The following is a 332-nucleotide window of genomic DNA, read 5'->3' on the forward strand; positions in this document are numbered from 1 at the left end:
CCCTCAGCTCCACCTTATAACATCCCGCATCTCCACCTTAAATCTCCCTCAGCTCCACCTTAAACATCCCTCAGTTCCTCCTTAAATCTCCCTCAGCTCCATCTTAAACATCCCTCATCTCCACCTTAAGCATCTTCCGCTCCACTTTAAACATCCCTCAGCTCTACCTTAAACATCCCTCAGCTTCATTTTCCTCATGTCCACCTCAAACATCCTTAAGCTCCACCCTAAACATCCCTCAGCTCCATTACCAACTCCACCTTAAACATCCCTCAGTTCCTCCTTAAATCTCCCTCAGCTCCATTATCAGCTCCACCTTAAACATCCCTCAG

This window comes from Nematolebias whitei, chromosome 21, assembly GCF_014905685.2.
Source record: "Nematolebias whitei isolate Nwh7 chromosome 21, NemWhi1, whole genome shotgun sequence".
In the NCBI taxonomy this organism is placed as follows: Eukaryota; Metazoa; Chordata; class Actinopteri; order Cyprinodontiformes; family Rivulidae; genus Nematolebias; species Nematolebias whitei.